Here is a 20,007-nt window from a genome sequence, read left to right on the forward strand (position 1 = left end):
AAGTCTCTATAACTGACATGCCACAATATATGGATTAATTCCTTGCTTGATGCTGTTCATTTTGATCTGACAAATTAGTACCAAGAAAACACAAGTTCTCAACCAGGCAGCACCACAGCATCCATATGTAGAACCATCAGTTAAAGCAAATGGGAAAAGTTTACATACTATAGATGTTTATTTACCTTGGCAATGTACTTCTCAGGTATGCAAACATAGATGATGAGGTTGATGTATGTATTGCCAGAGCTAGTTGAGGTTTCAAAGGAAAGTGTGGGAGAGAAGAGGTATTAGTCTGCATACTGATGATGAACAGAGCTATTGTCCTGGCTTCAATGTTGTTTGCCTGTGAAACCTGGACAGTCTACTACTAATGCCATGCCAGAAAATTGAACCACTTTCATTTGAATTGCCTTAGGAAGATTCTGAGATCAACTGACGAGATAAGATACCATACATTGAGGTTCTTTCTTGAGCCAAACTGCTGTGTATTCTATTGCACACAGCACAACTCTGATGAGCTGACCAGTTTTCTAACCTTTGCCTAAAAGACTAATTTATGGGGAACACATGCTAGGCAAGCACTCACATGGAGGTCAGAAGAAATCAACACAATGATACTCTCAAGGTTTCTCTGAAGGGCTTTGATATTGACTGTGAAACACAGAAGACAGGACCATAGATAAAGAACTGTATTGCATGAGTAAAACAGAATTGTTGTAGCTCAAAAGAAATGTGAGAAGCAGAAATCCAGAGAAATAATCATCCCAAATGTTTAAAAAGATTATTTGTACCAACTTGTGTCCTTCCTAGTTCTACCACATCCAGACATACTATATATTAACCCTGTCATTGTGATGTCATTTTGACCCTCTTCAAATAGCAAGAATCACAGTGATAATATTACTGTTATTATTATATACCTGTTACAGGATTTCCTGTTATTGCTGTTATTCTTGTTCTTGAAAAGGACCAATGACATGACAGGAGGGTGATGTCTTGACTTGCAAGTGAATTGGATTTGAGGGAGACAGAACTTTGCAAGTCATCAGATCTCCTCTTTCCTCCAGTGGAAGAAACTAGAGTCACTAGAGTCCAGTGGAAATACAGAGGTCAAGAGGCCTGACAATGAGCCCAGATGCAGCGGGAGACTTTGGCCTTTTAAGCCAAGGTCTTCCTCAAGTCTCAGTTTGTCTGAAGCAATGCCCATTCAATTATTAAAGATAATAGGGGAAGTAACAATGGGAAAGGGATTGATCTCTATGTCTACTACAATATTACACATCATTTAGCACTGGTTCTGTTTCATGGAATCATAAATCATGGAAAAAAACTAAAAATAAAATAAATAAAACTATTGGAAAAGAACTCAGAAGTAATTTATACAGTGCCAACACAAAGGGTGAACCCTGATTAGAGCATCTTTGATGAGTAGTCAATTGTTTTCACTTATGGATTTCTAATGACATGGAACTCACTGTCTTACCAATCAATACAATCTTTTCATTGGACAGTTTTAATAGTTAGACTGTTTTCTTTACTTTGAACTAAAATCCTTCTCCACTTTAACTTTTACCCACTGTTTCTAATTCTATCCACTAGACAAAGGACAAAAACCCTAAACTTTATTACACATAACTCTCATGCCTTTTATACTTTCTCTAAGGCTCCCCATTTCTTCCAACCAAACCTCATTTGAGGAAATTTTTTGGTCCTTTCATCATTTTAGTTGAATTCAATCAACTTATCAATATTCCTCATGAAAAATGGCAAACAGAACTGAACAAAGTTTCTGGATGTTGCCTGACTAGGATTGAGCATAGGATTGCACTGAACCCTCTATTCCCCCAAACCTCCTTTCTTTATTTTTTCTATCTTATTATTTCTAGGACCATTTTATCCATGCAGAAACAAACATGTTAATCTTGCTAATAGGCTAAATTGAAAGGGAAGCCATTCTTCAATCCCTTTCAACTTCTCCTAGGAAAAGAGGGGACAAGTTTTGCCATAGTGATTATTGGTGTGAAGCAGTAAAACAAAAATAGTGCATTCCCTCCAGGTCACAAGAATTGTTTCTTCTTTTCCATTCTTCTTAGATATTTAGATGTGAAATCTTCATGTCTTATCAGTTTCTCTCTTATGATAAATTGATTTTTTTTTGCCTTAACTATTCACAACTACTGAGTTCTATTTGCCCACTGGCTCTGAGAACCTAGTAAATGTGACTAGATTTTTTTTTTCATCTAACCTAGCACTAATTTCTGCTACTGTCAAACTGCCTCTTTGCCATAGATCAAAACTAACTGGTATTTACTGCTCCAATGCCCCAAGGGCCCCAAGGAGATCATTTCCTTTTAGTAACTTCTATGTGGAATATTGTAATACATTCCTGAACCTGGATTGGCTGTCACCCTCAACTGAACTACATAAAACTAGAGCCCAGTGAAGACAGAATAAAGACTGCTGTTCTAGCCATATCATCTACTCAGCTGTCCCTGGATTCTCTAGTCCTTGTAAAAGGATGAGCAAGTTCATCTTTTCCATCCTCTTCCTGCTGTGCTTTGCAGCTGGTGAGTCCTCTGCTTGAGATCCAAAGGAATAGTAGAGTCAGGAAACTCAAGAGGTTCCTAGGGCCTTCAGGACTTTCTAGAATGAACCCCAACACCCCCTTGTCAAGTCTATTATGGAGACCATTGTTACCCTATTCCTTTTCTATCTTTCTGCAAAGATATATGAAATCATATGCTTCCTCTCCATACTTCCCCATCTTTTCCTTATCCTTCCCTTTCCCATTTAATTCAGCCTTTTTCCTCCCATTCATTCTGTTGCCATGACTTCTATATTTTGGGAAGGGTTTAAAGGACAGAATCTTGAAACAGAAGCACTGCTGGAGAGGGAACATGTATTGACCCTGATGGAGCTGTTTGCCAAGGGGAGACTGATGTATTGACTAGAGCTGCAGAGTGAGATGGTAGAGTATATTGTATTCAAATACAGTGACTTACTAGCTGTGTGACATTGGGAAAGTCACTTCTGTTTGCTTCAGTTTCCTCAGCTATCTAAATAACAATGACATCCACTTTGCACAGCTGTTGTGAGAAACAAAAGCACTTAGCAATACCTAATACATTGTAAGCACTATATAAATCTTAGCTTTCCCAGCATCAAGAAGTTAAGTTTTTTATTAAGCTTTTTATTCATGTGTATGTATATATATAATAGAGAGAGAGAGAAACATATATATATGTATATATATATATGTATATATATATATATATATATATATATATATATATATAAAATAGTGATTTCACCCACAAGTCTTGTATCTCCACCTCTTCAGGATTGCTCCAACCTCTTAACACACACACACACACACACAATAGTGTGAGAAAGGAATTCCTCCTTTCTCTCTTAGTAAAATAAAATGAAAATATGGGAAAGACAGGATTTGCAATATGATATGCCTTGGGTTAACACCGACTTTAGAGATGTCCCTGAGGCAGCTGCATCATCCAGAAAACATTTTGGTGGACCTCACAACAGACTTCAAAGTTCATTCTCCAGTCTCTCCCTAGGGACTGATTCTTCTGGAAAGATTTCTTTCAGGTCAGGAAACAACTTTAAATATAACTGAGCTCTAGAAGTCACTTTTCAACTCTAAATCTATAATAATATTGTCTTTTATCAATAGGCTATAATTTCCTTGAGAGCAGAAATTTTCTTTCTTTTTCCTTTCTTCCTTTCTTCTTCTCTCTCTCTCTTTCTCTCTCTCTTCCTTCCTTCCTTCCTTCCTTCCTTCCTTCCTTCCTTCCTTCCTTTCTTTGTTCTTTTTTGTCTTTGGATCCCCAGAATTGAGTGCCCGGAATATAATAAGGAATTAATAAATGATTGTTCACTGATAGCTGCATGATCAAAAAGGGCACAGTTATTTTTTTTGTTCTTACCTTTTCTTTTTCCTAATTTGCCCCAAAGACCCTAAAATGTCTTTTGGCTATAGATTCACTGACTTTCTTGTCTTCTAGAAGATGTCCAAGGACAAAACATTCCTGATGAATCCAGGGGAAACCAATTCCTAAATAGAATCGGTGCTCCACCAAATAGTAAGTAGATATAAAATGCTCTCAAAAAGAGTGTTCTGAATCCCAATTGTTCTTCATCAGATCAGTTAGCCTCTTTACCCCTCTCCCATCAAAAATAAACTAAAAACACAAGATTATAGATTAAAAGCTGTAAGGAGTCCAACCCACTCATTACAGTTGAGGAAACAGACCCAGAGAGGTTAACAACACGTCCAAAGACATACATTTAGTAAGTGACAGATTTATGATACTTTTAGAGAAGATGAAATCAGGTTCTGAAGGTCAGGTTTCAAGGAATAGGTAAATTAGGGTAGAATTTCAAAGTAACAATGTTGTTAAATGAATTGACCTATATGATTCTTCAATCTTCTTTGAACAAAACACCACAGGATGTCAAATACCAATGGAATATATACAGAAAGAACAAAATTGGTAGTCCTTAACTAGTTGACTAGTTGGGGGGGGGGGGACAGAGATAAGGACAAGGAAAGCATCAAAGAATGCCTTGGATTAGGAGACATACCACTTTTGAGAACCTTTAGCCCTTTCATCAGTTCTCTGAGGTTACATTTGGTCAACATTTTGATCAAAGTTCTTTAGTCTTTCAATACTGATTCAATATTTCAATATTTTCTTGGTATTATTGTGTCTGCTTTTTTTTCCAACCACAAAAACACTGCCTTCCTCATAAGACACTGAAGTTGAGCCTCAAGTTGAGTGCTCTAGGAAGGTCCATGATATAATTCTTTGTGATTAGTCTCAAGAATCAAGCAGGGAGAAAAGGAGAGAGAAAGGAAGAAGTAGAGGTTAGAAAAAATATCCAGGACAGTGGAATTTGAGTTGGAAGGGAAAGGGGATCAAGAGGGAGTGCTTCAAAAAAATCTCAAGGAATATCAATGGCAATTGGGACTATAACTCTGGGAAGGTGCCAACAAAGATGTCATAGACATATTCAAAGATGGTGATGGAAAGACATTCTGAATGAATATTTGGTGCTGACAATAAAAGATGATTAACATGACCAGTATCACAGATTTAGAGGTGAAAGGAGACTTAAAAATTATCTAATTTAGCCCTCTTCTTTTACTGATAAGGAAACTAAGTACAGTGACAACACAAATAGTAATTAAGAAAGCCAAAATTTAAACCTGTGGTCTTGGACCCTGAGAGAAGTGTTCTTTCTTCTACACCATTTTCCTCTCTCCCATAATATACCTATCCTAAAATTGATAGGCCCCCATACATCCTCCTATCCATACTGATTTTAGTAGATATAATCCATGAATTCCCAAAATTGTTATTCCCTCCATACTCTAATTTTTTAGTTCCTCATTCTTCTCAGTTCTCAAGACATACTCCTTTACTCCAACTCTTATACAGAAAAAGATGATCATGTCTTGATTTTTTCCATCAGCTACAACTGTTCTACTTTCATGTTTATGAATTCCAAAATCCCTTTATCTGATCATAACATTTTATCTTTCCATTTTTCCTTCTATCTTAAACTTTCTGACCCTGCTCTTTGTCTTAACTGTGATCTCCTATCCTAGACTCCTCTGTTCTTTCACAAACTATCACCCCTACCCTAACTTCATTTTCCTATCTTAACAACTTGCCGAATCAATTCAACTCTACACTATCCTATACTCTCAAATCCTTGTATTACAGATTTGTTGCCAATCATGCCTTGAAACTTCAGCCTTAAATTGCTTCCTTTGTTGTTGCTGTTCAGTTATTTCAATTGTGCATCACTCTTTGTGATTCCCATTTGAGATTTTCTTGATAAAGATGTTGGAGTAGTTTAACATTTCCTTCCCCAGGTTATTTTACAGATGAACAAACTGAGGCAAACAATTTGTTCAGTTTGCCCAGGTTTACATAGCTAATAAGTGTCTGAGGTCAGATTTGAATTCAGGAAGATGAGTCACCCAACTACCCCAAGATTGCTCCCACTATCCTTTTATTTCATTCCTATTCATATGCCACTGAATAGAAAAGCATGAAACTATTGACTGCGTTTTCTAAAAATTAATATTACCGAATCTTGACTTAGCCTTGACAAAGAAATCCTTTTATGTATTCCTAATGAATTCACTATTCCACTTATGACTGTGACTATTTCAAACCTTTTCAACTCTCCTTAAGTTTCATATGGCATTTACTGAAAAATCAATATACCAAAAGATTCAGCATGTAGTTTCAGATGAAGTCATTGTGATATTAATTTTTATTTAACTGTTATTCTTTGTTACAGGAGACCTTGCATTAAAGAACCTCGATACAAGCAACCCTTCACTAAAAAGTAAGTATTTATAATGTAAAAACACACATATCAATATTACTATAAAAAGAATGAATGGGACAGTTTGAGAAAACTTTTTAATGCAAAGCAAAGTGAGCAGAACCAAGATACAATTTATACAACAAAAGTAATTTTAGAAAGACAAATATTTTTTTTAAAAATTTTATTTAGTATTTTATTTTCCTCTAATTATACAAAGAAACAATTTTTAGCATAGGCTTTTAAAACTTTGAGCTCCAAATTCTCTCCCTTCCTTCCTCCCCACAATCCCTCGTTTAGAAATCAGAGAATTTGATATAGGCTATAAATGTGTAGTCATGCAAAAATTTCCATAATAGTCATTTATTTATTTATTTGTTTGTTTGTTTGTTTGTTTGTTTATTCATTTAAGGCAATGGGGCTAAGTGGTTTACCCAAAGTCATACAGCTAGGTAATTATTAAGTGTCTGAGACCGGGTTTGAGCTCAGGTCCTCCTGAGTCCAGGGCTGGTGCACTATTCACTGTACCACCTAGCTGCCCCCTCCATAGTAGTCATATTGTAAAAAAAAAAAAACCATAACTCTTCCCACAAGAAAAAAGAAACCTGAAGAAAAATAAAGCATATAAAAAAAGTTTACTTCAATTTGTATTCAAACACCCATCAGCTCTTTCTCTTGGGATGGATAGCATTCTTCATCAAAAATCTTTCAGAGCTGTCTTGGGTCACTGTATTGCAGAGAAAAGTTAAATCTAACATAGCTGATCATTCCATTGCTGTTACTTTAAACATAATATATTTCGTTTTGCATAAGCTCATGTAAGTCCATCCTGCTCATCATTTAAAGACAAATAATTCTGAAAAACTCTGACCAACCAAAATTCTTGGACACCCATGATAAAGAATTCTACATATCTGCTGTAGGCTCAGAATAAGAATGATATTTGTTTCAACATAGCCAATATTCTGGGACTTCATTTTCCTTGACTGCACTAGCTTATAACAAAGATTTTGTTTTTCTCTCTCAATAAGGCAAGCAGTAGATGGTAGGGAGAGAAGGTAGATTTTTGTGGATTTTTTAAAAAATAAAATTTAACTTAAAGAAAAAAAATTATAACAACCTTTGATCACAGTTTGAAGTGATAGAGGCTATCCAAGTGAAAATGTTCAATAGACAACTGAAGATTTACAACTAAGCTCATATGAGAAGTCAACTTGAGACATATAGATTTGAGAACCATCTAAATTGAAATTGCAGGGATGAGTGAGCTCTGTCAGGAAAACCAAAATGAAAGCCCAGAGGAAAGGGAAATAGTAGGTCATAGGCCACTTCTCAAACTCTCACACTGAAAAGACAATGGAAAATTCATTAGTTTGGAGTCAGATGGCATAGATGTGAATCCTGCTTCTCTTAATTACTACTTCTGTAACTTTAAGCAATCCCTTAACTCTCTGGGTCTCATCTATGAAATGAGAACACTGGCTTAAATAATCTCTAATAATCTATTCCTTCTCAAAATTTAAGATTATATCATTTCATAACTAATAAAAAAAAGGTTATATTTAAACCCTAGGCACTTCATTGCTTACTCTTCAACCTTTCCCCCTTCCCATTAATCACCAAATGTATTATATATGTTCTCAGACTGCATGGTTTGTCCAGTAGGGAATCTCATAACTCTTGTCAACTTTTCAGATACTCAAATGAGATGCCACAAATGTGATCATATGAACAAGGAAGGGAAATGCCTGAATGGAGAGGGTTTCTGCTTCCCCACAGCCTCCCAATTGTGTATGACAAAGAAAGTCTATGAAGGTATGTGGGGTTAAGCCCAGAGATGAGAACTCCCAGGAGGTATTTCTTGCCTGAGTTTGGTTGAGTAAAGGTACGTTTGGCTCTAGAGAGTAAAGGGTAGGGGGCAGCTAGGTGGCTCAATGGCTAGAGCACCAGCCCTGGAGTCAGGAGGACCTGAGTTCAAATCCTGCCTCAAACATTTAATAATTACCTAGCTGTGTGACCTTGGGCAGGTCAATTAACCCCATTGCCTTGCAAAAATCTTAAAAAAGAGAGAAAGAAAGTAAATAGTAGAAGGAATGGGGTACATAATGATGCTTTCAAGGAAGGTGGGGCCCAATGGAAATTCATATAACAGCTCCATGTGTGAAAGAATGTGTTTCTCAGTGATGTGATAAACAGATTTGAAAAGGTGTCTTGGTCTTCTGCAAAATGAGAGCAATTCTCACACTAGCACAGAAGCAAAGACCATTTTCCAAGCCCATGAGTTAGTAGCCAATCAGTCAATAAACATTTACCAAGTACCTACTATTTGTAGACTTTATACTAAGCAGTGGAAATGCAAGGAAAAGTAAGAGACAGGTCCTACTCTCATAAAGCTCAAAGTCTAATAGGGAATACAACATGCTAACAGCTATGAACAAACAATCTATGTGATAAATCAATTGATTTATGATATGTGATATCATATGACATGTGAAATCAATTGAAAGAAGGCACTGGGACCTAGAAAGGCTTCCTAAAGAAAGTGGAATTTTATCTGGGACAAGAAAGGAGCCACATAGACCAAGAGGCAGAAATGATGAAGGGGAATCTTCTAGGTAAGGGAGGTAGCCAGTGAAAATGCCTACAGTCAGGCCACTCTCACTTGATTAAGGTGCAAGAAGACTAAAAAGAGAGGGAATAATGGTTTGAAGGGTTTTTAGAATCCATCAAAACAAGAAAGCACCTATTAAGAAGCACCAGTTCAGTCATTTTCAATTGTATATTACTCTTTGTGATCCCATTTGGGGTTTTATTAGCAAAAGTACTGAAGTGATTTGCTATCCAGGTCAGTCATGTGGAGTACTAGGCTTCCCTTACTTTTCTCAACAATGAAGTTTACCACATTCCAGATAAGTTTCAGAACACTAAGTTATAGGACAAAAAATAAATGGACACTGGGTGATTTCATCATGTCATCAAGTGTCATTGAATAATCAGATACTGAATCACAAGACACAGAATAAGAGAACACTAAGTGACAGGACATCAAATAGTAGAACACTTGGTGATAGGATACTAGGTTACCTAGACTAATTGTCTGGAAATAATGGGACTTCAAAGGATTGGAACTTTAAAGATTAAAGACAGGTTAAAGAGGGGCAGCTGGAAGATGCATTGGATAGAACACTGGCCCTGGAGTCAGGAGGACCTGAGTTCAAATCTGCCTCAGATATTTAATGATTACCTAGCTGTGTGACCTTGAGCAAGTCATTTTACCCCCCTGCCTTGCAAAAAACAAAAATAAAAAAACAGGTTAGAGGTAAAGCATAATGAATCTTGGGGACCTTGGATCTCTCCTCTCCTCTGAACTTCATAATTATAATGGTTAACATTAATATAACAGAAGTTTCCAAAGTGATACATATATATATATATTCATTTTTATTCTCACAATAACCTGTGAAGTATTTTATTATTATCCATACCCATTTTACAGAAAAGAAAACTGACATTGAAAAGGATAAGTGATTTACCCAGGGTCACAAAGTTAGTTAAATTTTGGAGGCAGAATTTGAACTCAGATCTTCCTAATTCTGACACTCTATTATTCTACTTTAGATATCCCATAGAAAAGTGTGTCATGTTAGCTCCTTTGAGTAACTATTTGCAAAACCAAATATTTACCTCCATGAGAACATCTGACTGCCATATACCAAACCATCCAATTAGTCTCTCAATGAAATGTACCATTTTCATTCTGTTTCTGTTGATGGGAACCAAGGTGGTAACCTGCATAGAGGACCTCACTGTGACTTTTCTCTCCCTATCTGCAGGTGGAAAGCTCCAGTACATAGTTCAAGGATGTGAGGCTTTTTGCTGGTCTATGACATTCGGTGTTCTTGATAATGCAGTACAATTTGAATGCTGCCAAGACAAACCTCTTTGCAATGTACCTTAGCTCTCCAGACTCTTCCCTTACCTGTGCTCTGATGTCACAAGCAATCTTCAAAATCTCTGAGACTCCACAAATTATATTTATAGTCACTTGATTTCCCAAAGTATTCTGCCCAATTCAAAAATTTCTTGATCCCAGGCTGGGCCAACAATGGGCAAACAAGGACAAATTTCTGCATCAATAACTCCTCCCTAGCAACATCCTCCTACTTTTGTTTCACCTGATCCCTCTGCCTTAAAATCTGCAATCTGGTTCTGATTCTCCTTTACACTCTCCTGAGAACAATTCCAATTTCCCTTGTTCTTGTGCCTGCATTTCCCCACACACACACACACAATAAATTTATTACCATTTAAATAGCACTGATTCTGAATGACTTTTTTGCATCTATACAGCTAACCTGAGGATCCATTGGCATCCACTGTCAAGTATAATGTAGCAAGAGATCTTAGAATACCACAAGGGGAGCAGAGTTGAATGTGGTTGAAAGTCATATGTAAATAGAGGTAGTAAAAATCAATCTACAAGTAATTATTAAGTATTTACTTTATACCAGAAACTATGCTAGACCTGGGGGAAAAAAGACTAAAATGAAATATTGTCCTCAAGGAATTTATATTCTAATACAGAAGACAACATATGCATCGTTGGGTAAAATTTTTTGTGGTCCTTGATTTATTGTACCCAACTTAAATCATTCTGAGGCCAGAGCACCACCAGTTAGAGAATGTGGAAGAGATTCCTGTTCAGGTATGGATTGAGCTAGATGGCATCCTTCTCCGTCTCTCTTCCCAATGTACCCCCAATATACTGTGTCTCAGTACCTAATATATTAAGTCAGGGAATGGCTGTGGCTCTTAAGATTAAATAAGGAGGGGTGGCTAGGTGGCACAGTGGATAAAGCACTGTCCCTGGAGTCAGGAGTACCAAATCCGGGCTCAGACACTTAGTAATTACCTAGCTGTGTGGCCTTGGGCAAGCCACTTAACCCCATTTGCCTTGCAAAATCCTAATTAAAAAAAAACAGATTAAATAAGGAAAAACGACTTACTCTTAAAAGAGAAACAATCCTGGATAGAGGTAGTATAGCTTTAAAGCCACTCAGTGAACAATTTTATTTCTCCAGTCTTAGTAAAAGGAGATGTTCCTTAGTTATGAGCTCCACCAATATGGGAAGCATATGTATTGATGGGATCATAGTATAGATTTGTTATTTTATTCACCCAAGCTGGAAGTAAGCACAATACCTACTTACAGGCCAAATCTCAATGCTAATGGGCATGGAGACTTTGACCTGATCCATTTTTCCTATTCTGAGCTGGTTGGCTCCTACTTAAGCAGACTTCTGGCCCTCTCCTTCTTGGGCTAGCCATATTGGTGTCAGACTTAGTGTAGATATTGGATTGATTTTAGTCCCACTAAAGCTTAGAACTCTTGAACTCAATCAGTCCACTAGTCCAAGCCTTCCCAGAAGCAAAGATTATAGACATACACTACCATAGATATGCACCTACACCACAGGATAGGAATTATACTATTGCTATACTATATAACTGCTGTTGGATTCAAAGAAGGCTGAACATCATGTACATGGATTAGTTTGAGTCCAGATATGGACTCAATGAGAAAGAATTCTAATCTTTCTTTGATTTCTTTCATTTCTCACAATTCAGCCCTGAGGAAAGTTATTTAATATTTAGCTTTGCTCTCAGATCTAAGGAATACTCAAAGCGAAAAGGCAAACAAGGTAAAATATAAACCAGTTATAGAGTAGATATTTATTTCTTCTAAATTAAAGAAATGCTTAATACAAACAGACAACTTTGATTAAGGGATCCCAGATCTAACAATCTCTTTAATTCAGAAAACTATCTCTAAGACAATTCTTTGGTCTAGGAGCAAGGCAGGTTCCATTTTAGAAGTGATATTGGACAACTTACATTCAGGGAAGGAAATCAAAGTGCAATAAAACAGACAGAAAACTCAAGATCCAAACTCAATTCACCCAAGTCTCTAGCTATCACTTGCAATCAGACACCAGGCTGCTGAGGTTGGGCAATGTTCTATCCTCCTTATCTCCTCAGCATACAGTGAAGGAGAACTACTTGTCACAAGGGAGGGTCAAAGGAAGAGAACAATTCAAAAGTTGTAACTCAGGGGCAGCTAAGTGGCACAGTGGATAAAGCACTGGCCTTAGAGTCAGGAGTACCTGGGTTCAAAACTGTCTCAGACACTTAATAATTACCTAGCTGTGTGGCCTTGGGCAAGCCACTTAACTCCATTTGCCTTGCAAAAACCTAAAAGTTGTGACTCCCTTTCAAATTCATGTGATTCTTTTCCTTTCACTGTCACTTAAAGGGACCACCAAGGATTAAATGGATTGTATTGCCATTCCAGAGTGTCCAAGTCCTTTAGCTTTCATGGTTGATAGGAAGTAGGTAGAGTTACTCTGGGCATGCTCCATCCAATCCTCATTACACTAGAAAGAGTCTTTAGAAGTTGTCTAATGTAATCTCCTCTTCTTAAAGATGAGATGACTATGACCCAGAAAAATTAAGTGACTTTTCAAGTTCCAAAAGTAGAAAGTACTAGTCAAAATTTGAATTCAGGTCCTTTGACTCCAGATTTAACCTACCTTCAACCCTATTACATTGCCTATCTTTATAACCAACATAGCTACAAAGGAAATGGTAGTGATCTAAAATCTTCCATCTTCCCTAACTGTCCTTCACATAGTGCTACTAGTCCCTCTCAAAGTCATCTGTCCTCAGCCCTGGCCTCCATACTCCCGTCTTTAGGTCTTTTTCAGTATAGCAACATAACACCTGGAGCTGGCCAAGGTATCCTTTCTTCCCAATAACTACATCTCAGTAAAAGGTTCTAATTGAGCCTCTTCAGTGCTAAGAAACTAATGCCCTAGGGAGGAGATGATCTTCCCAAGATTTCCACTTTTCTCCTAGACCAAAGTTTTTCAGTGACTCATATCTTCCTTCCTGTCTAGAAAAAGACTTGGGGAAAAAAGGGGATGAGAAGGAAAAGGATTATAATTTTGTTAGCAACAACCTGAGAGAGGTAACTACAAAAATCTGCTTTGTTCCCAACAGCTTCAACTCTCCATTCACTCACACTTCTTCCTGGATCCTCTGATTCTTCTGAGACATTTCATGAACCAGGACAGATGAATTGCTCCTGACTGGACCTTTTTCCACTCCTCTATGGGAAGGGTGTGTCACTGACAAAGAGGTCATAGAATTTAGAGGTGGAAGGGTTCTTTGAGATGCCTTCATTTTGCAGGTAAAGAAAAGAAGCCATAAGAAGTTAAAGTAACTTGTCCATATTTCCAAAGATAGTAATTAAGTGAAACAATCAGAACTGAGTGGTTCCATGCTCACCTGGTGATTATGCACGTCTACCTCAATGAGGGAAATTGCTGAGAAAGTGGTTTTCAGAAAATGTAAAACTTTCTATCCCTCATCATTCTACAGATTGGTGTCAGTTCATTTCTAAGGTTTTGGGAATTTGGGAATTTACCTAATCCAACATTAACTCTGATCCTCTACTTATTGATCAAACTCCACCTCCTTTTTTTAAAAAATATTTTATTAGTTTTTCAATTATATACAATAGCAGTTTCTACCTATAATTTTTTGTAAGGTTTTGAATTTTACAATTTTCCCCCACCCCACCCTTCCTTCCCCTCATCCCCCCACAGAAGGCAGTCTGGTAATCTTCACATTATTTCCATGCTATACATTGATCAAAATGGAATGTGTTGAGAGAGAAACATGTCCTTGAGGAGAAAATAAAATATTAGAGAGAGCAAAATTATATTGTATATAAGACACTTTTTTAAAAAAAAATTGAAGGTAATAACCTTTGGTCTTCATTTAAACTCCACAGTTCTTTCTCTAGATACAGATGGATACAGATTCTCTGGATACTCCATCTCAGGTACTCTAAAATTGTCCCTTATTTTTGCATTGATGGAATAAGCAAGTCCATCATCACCCCTGTGTTGCTGTTAGGGTATACAGTGTTCTGGCTCTGCTCATCTCGCTCAACATCAGTTCATGCAGGTCTTTCCAGGCTTCTTTGAAATCACATATAATAGAGCAATAGTGTTCCATAACATACATATACCACAATTTGTTCAGCCATTCCCCAATTGATGGATATTCACTTGATTTCTAATGCTTTGCTACCACAAACAGGGCTGCTATGAATATTTTTGTACAAGTGATGATTTGACCCTTTTTCATGATCTCTTCAGGGTATAGACCCAGTAGCTCCACCTCCTTTTGAGAAAGGTTATTTTTCCCAAAAGCCTAACTATGTAATCTTGACAAAAATGTAATCAACTTTCCATAGAAGTTGCATATATACTACATTCCATTGGAACAATAAAAACAATGAATAATTTTTAAATATTTATCTAGTAGCTGTGAACTTACAACTATCCTAGACCCTTTAAGTTCCCACTCATTCAACAGGATCAATCTGAATCCAAAAATTCGAGGAAATGTAGTTGAAATTTTCCATTCTCTCTGCCTTGAAAGCAAGCAAAGAAAAGGACACTCTATGCTTAAATTATTCTTCAAATAGAACTACTCTTCAAATGAAGACTCAAAATCCTGGACTTGGTATCTCTGTTTCATCTTGGGCCATGAAAATTCAGTACTGGCACAAACTCAAATTCATAATGAATAGTGCTTTCCCTGGTTCGTCCACACCTGATTTGAGGTGAGAGGACTTAGAAGCCAGTCCTAAAAAGATGCATTGGACACTCTGGTGGCCTCTTCCTGACCTTGAGTTCCAGGTTATACTTCCTACAACCACTTCTTCTGTTGCCCCACCCCAGACAAACTCCCACCACTCCTTGTAGACATGTTATTGTTGTTCAGTCTTTAGTTGTTTGGAACTCTTTGGGACCCCTTTGGGGTTTTCTTGGCAAAAATATTGAAGTGATTTGCCATTTCCTTCTCCAGCTCATTTTGCAGATGAAGAAACTGAGGCAAACAGAGTGAAGTGACTTGTCCAAGGTCACACAGCTAATAAGGAAAGGGTATGGCCAAAGATGAGAAAGAGCAGACAAAGTACTAAGAAAGCTATTGTAAAGTAACAGAATTAGGATTTGAATTCAAAGTCTCTGACTCCAAAACCAGAGTTATTTTCTTTATATGGTCCTCCCCATTCAGGTCTTGAAGATTGGCATGGGACCAAGTATAGTCATAAATGTGAAGGAAGTCCTGAAGGCCTAGAGATCTACTTTTTGGCTCCAAGAAGTCTTGAACAATTTCCCTACCTATTCCTCCAGACTGTTTCCTTAAAAAAAAAAAAAAAAAAAAAAAAAAAAAAAAAAGCCTGTGGTTCACATGTTTTTTTTAGATTAAAGATCTTATTTATTTTGAGTTTTACAATTTTTCCCCTTAATCTTACTTCCCTCCCCCCACCCTCCACAGAAGGCAATTTGTCAGTCTTTACATTTTTCCATGGTATACATTGATCCACATTGAGTGTGATGAGAGAGAAATCATATCCTTAAGGAAAAAACATAAAGTATAAGAGATAGCAAGATCAGACAATAAGATATCAGTTTTTTTTCTTAAATTTAAGGTAATAATCCTTGGTCTTTGTTCAAACTCCACAGTTGTTTCTCTGGATACAGATGGTATTCTCCATTGCAGAGAGCCCCAAATTGTCCCTGATTGTTGCACTGATGGAATGAGTGAGTTCATCAAGATTGACCATCACCCCCATGTTGCTGTCAGGGTGTACAGTGTTTTTCTGGTTCTGTTCATCTCACTCAGCATCAGTTCATGCAAATCCCTCCAGGGTTCCCTGAATTTCCTTCCTTCCTGGTTTCTAATAGAACAATAGTGTTCCATAACATACATATATATACATATAGTTCATATTTCAAGGGAGAAAAGGAAGTAGATAGATAGATGATTGATAGATGGATAGATAGATAAATAGATAGATAGACAGACAGACAGACAGACAGACAGACAGACAGACAGACAGATAGATAGATAGATAGATAAATAGATGTACAAAGTTTCTACACTTGATATTCACTAGCTGTGTGACCTTGGGCAAGTCACTTAATCCAGGACCATCTCTAGTCATCCTGATTCAGATCTAGCTCTGGGGGAGAAAATGAGGCCGATGACTTAGCACAGAACCCCCTCACTTAAATTGAATTCATGTACTTGTCATAACATCACCTCCCTGATGTCATGGTCTTCTTTGAGAATGAAAGACAAACATCATCATCATCAAGAACTAAATCATTCATAATAGTACCTGTGAACTGGTCTACATATACTAATATTGTCTGTGTTTTATTTTGTTTTTACTTGGTTATTAACTATTTCCTAATTATATTTTAATCTGATTCAGTCACATTCAGGAGTGTTGTAGGCTCCATGTGGCTTGTGGATTACTATATTTAACACCTCAAATACAATATTCAAAATTTCTAACCTGGGTATAATAGAGCAGGCCAGAGAAAGAGTACCAGCAATAAAGTAAAATTTAATTAATTACTTTCATTGCTATGGACAGATTTGCCAAAAAAAAAAAAAGATTTCTCTACTGTGCTATAGTGCAAACAGATTATATACACAATCATAAGGTGGAAGAAAGGGGAAATGCAAATCAGAACAACCAATGAGTAGACTTGAATGGTATTCCCAGGACAAGCCCACTAGTGCAGGATAATACAATTACAGCAGCCATGACCATTCAAATAAGACAACAGGAGTCTACTGGAGTCCTATGGGAATGGTTAAGTTGATTGTATAGTCTTGGGGGTAGATACTAGTTATTTTTCTAGGGTAAAGAACAGATTACACAGTGTTCTGATTCACTTTAACACAGGCAAATACAAGTCAGGAAAAGAATTCAGGTTTGTCAGGATTAACTAATTTTTCCAGATTGCTTTGTTTTCTCTGATTCCCAGGTCACAGTCTATCTAATAAATGTATTTCTAGAAAATTTTTTTATTAATAAATTCATTATGTATATCATATTGATCAATATGAAAATCGTAATTCTTTCTTAATGGTATGGATAGATGTATGATTTGTGATCTAATTTGCCTTCTTCAAGAAAGATAGCAATTTTCTTCTTTGAGAAATGTATGAACACCAATAGGACAGTTTGTTATAACCAAAGTGTAATGTGTAGTAAGTCTGTGTGGTATAAAATGTCAATAATAGAAAAAGTGATGCACATTTTTCCCAGGAAAGATAATAGTTTACCAACAGTGGCACATAATGGTGATTAATAAAGTGGATCACTTTGGCAATCTCATAAAGTCAGGGACCCAGACTGTCCAGAGGGGGGAAAAAAAGCATTTTTATTGAGAAAATTTAGGAAGGCGGGGTTGTTCAGGGTAGCTGGGATTGTCTACAGGTGGAAAAAGTAGGTTGACCTTCAAGTGTAAATGATCCTATCACTCTCTGACAATTATAGAATGTTCTTTGCTTTGGGGTCCTGATTGCATTTAGTAATCTGGGTCAGAAAATCAGAACCACCTTAATCAGACCATGGGGTTTGTCAGCCCTTTGGAGAAGATCAAATCACCCCAGTTTTAGGAGAACAAGCAAGAAGAATTGTCTCTGAGGAAGAGGCTCAGGATAAGCTTGTGTCTGTTTGTAGGTAAACAAAACAGAACTCCCAGATTAAGTTGGTTAGGAAACAAATACCCTGGAGTCTAGGAATGATCTGAAAATATCTATCTGACAGACTATGGAGAAAATATGGAGAAGATGAGACAGAATGAACAATCAGGAGACTATTGAAATAATACAGGTAAAAATGATGAAGGCAAAATCCAAGGTAATGGCCAATCTGAATTCTAGGAAGGGGATATAAGATTTGAGAGATATTGGGAAGGTAAAGTTGACAAGATTCAACAACTGAATATGTTAAATAAAAGAAAGAGATAAGGATAATTCCAAAATTGTGAACTTCTGTGACTTAAAAAATGATGATGATGTTTGTCCTTCATTCCCAAAGATCAAGACATCAGGAAGATGATGCCAAGTGAATTGGATTTGAATGAGGGGGTGCTATGCTAAGTTACCAGCCTCACTGTCTCCTCTGGAGCCGTCTTGGTCCATTGGTCAGATATGAATCAAGATGACTAGAGATGGTCCTGGATGTAAGGCAATCAGGGTTAAGTGACCTTTGCAGAGAACCATAGGCATAGGAAATATTGAAATCAATTGGAAACAAATTTTGTAAATCTTTTGTTTGCATTGTAAAAAAAAAATCTTCATTCTTCCTTTATCCCTCTGTTAAAATACTCCATCTTGACATTCAGTCTAACCTCTTTTGGTAACAGGCAGTGCTGAAAACAATATCTGAGACTACTCATATAGGAATCCAAGACCCTTTGACCCCTCCCCAAAAGGCAAATACTCCAATGCAGGATTTGGGCAACTTTCCATGAACCCTGAGAGGGAATTTAAGGAGATTATAGAAGGAGCTAAGTGCTCTCCTTTTTTTCCCCAGATTTCTTCTGAGCCTGGCAGCTGGCCTGCCAAGATTAATGAGCAATCCAGTGACTTTTTCTTTAATCTCTTCTTAACTTTTCTATTACTTTCTTTTGTATAGTAACTTCTTATAATAAATCTCTATTTCCTTTTTATACTTGCATTCCTGGGTCAAATTAGTGATTCTTCACAAGTGAATTATCAAACACAGGGCAACATTTTTGGTGAGCCAGCCAGAAGACCTCTGCCTTGACCTGGAGAATTAGACCAGGCTCCATAACTAAGAAACATACCACCACCACCCCTTTCAGATCCAAGATTTATAGAAAAGTAGGGAAACTTAAATTGGACTTTTTCAGCCCTACTTCTCATTCTGACCCTCCTCTCACCACCAGGGTATTGAGGGGAGAAGGCTGAGGTGTGTGTTTTGTGCACAGCAGTAGTTGTATTGATCCTGAATTGGTATTCAGTCCAGGGAAGTGCTATGGGAAGTGGGCCCCCCCATAGAGAGTAGTTTATCATAGAAGGATTTTTGGCTGTAGGTCCAATTAGCATGTTGTTTGCTTATCTAGAAGTTTAGGAAATAACCTTTAGAATTAAAACATGGGAAAAACTTATTCAGTGCTAAAGACTTCCCACCTAGGTCAGATGCTATCTCATTGGAAGGTATTAGATTTACAGGTTTTAAAAAAGACATATCTTATTAAGTTCTGTGCACAGAATTGGCCTGGGTACATCTAAAAGATGAAAAATGGCCAATTCATGGCACTCTGAAACATGAAGTTATCATAGAATTAGACAAATTTTGCAGAAAGACAGAATTACAGAAGCTAGCTATGTTCAAGTTTTTATGGCATTAGCAAACTGCCAAGAACTTGTTAAAAAAGGAAAGGTGTTAGAAACAAAATCCCCATTGAGTGAGGAAAACTCAGAACAAATATCCTTGATGACCTAATGTTATACAAGGTCCCTACTCCAGCTGCACTCCCAACTCAGAACTGGTACTCTATCCACTGAGCCACCTAGCTGCCCCCTTACCAAGAGAGAACATGGCCAATTTTAGACTGAAAGTCAAGATGTTGTATTTTAACAGACAGAAAAGGAAGAATGATGATTTTTTTACAGTGCAAAGAAAAGATTTACAAAATTCGTTTCCAATTGATTTCAATATTTCCCATGCCCATG

The sequence above is a fragment of the Macrotis lagotis genome, chromosome 1 (genome assembly GCF_037893015.1).
Source record: "Macrotis lagotis isolate mMagLag1 chromosome 1, bilby.v1.9.chrom.fasta, whole genome shotgun sequence".
Taxonomy (NCBI): Eukaryota; Metazoa; Chordata; class Mammalia; order Peramelemorphia; family Peramelidae; genus Macrotis; species Macrotis lagotis.